We start from the raw sequence: 720 nt of genomic DNA, 5'->3' as shown, positions 1-720 counted from the left end.
AAATAATACCAACTCAAGGTTATACAACTGCTGAGATGCTACGACAGAATGGAGGTAAAATTGCTAAGCGTTGGTGGTGCAATGGTCAGCATAGTTGCCTTTCAATCACTTGATCCGGGTTCGATTCTGGGCTGACGTAGTTGTTCCATGTCACTAACAAATATGTAGTTCATGAACAAAATAACGGATTATTATTATACCTAATTAATAACATATATCTGTAAGTTTTTTTTTACACTGTCAATATCAGATATAATATTTAATAAACAATGTAAACAAAAGTTTTTGTCAGGCTGAGGACCCTTTGGCGCAGTGGATAGAGCGTTGGACTTCTAATCCAAAGGTCGTGGGTTCGATCCCCACAAGGGATGTTTCATAAAAAAATGACCATGTATGACTTTTGAATGTCACTAAAAATTACAATAAACTATAGCCATTTATGCGTTAGAATTTTGATCTAAATTTTGTGGCTTGAATTTTCACGGAAATATCACATGATTTCAAGAAATTATTGTGATGTCTTGGCAATTTGCTGTCTACATACAAAAACTTGCAATAAACTTTATCAGTTAGTTTATTACCACTGGCGCAGTGGATAGTGCAACCAAGCTTTATATGACAATTGATAATTTCAACATTTGATACCAGCCTTAAGAACCCTTAACACTCGCTGCGTTATTCCTCCATACTGCCCCAGTCTATTAGCTGCTGAGCTAGCTA

The 720-nt window shown here is 35.8% G+C and overlaps 1 non-coding gene across 1 annotated transcript; it reads left to right on the top strand.

Moving 5' to 3' along the window:
• Positions 1–298: 298 nt before the first annotated feature.
• Positions 299–371, top strand: Trnar-ucu. Its single transcript has one exon. It is a non-coding gene; the product is annotated as a tRNA-Arg (tRNA).
• The last annotated feature ends 349 nt before the right edge of the window (positions 372–720 follow it).

This window comes from Ctenocephalides felis, unplaced genomic scaffold (assembly GCF_003426905.1).
Source record: "Ctenocephalides felis isolate EL2017-DRISC unplaced genomic scaffold, ASM342690v1 CF-g0.4_SCAFFOLD_00853, whole genome shotgun sequence".
NCBI lineage: Eukaryota > Metazoa > Arthropoda > Insecta > Siphonaptera > Pulicidae > Ctenocephalides > Ctenocephalides felis.
Note: the sequence above shows the minus strand (reverse complement) of the source record. Positions and strands in the feature narration are given on the sequence as shown.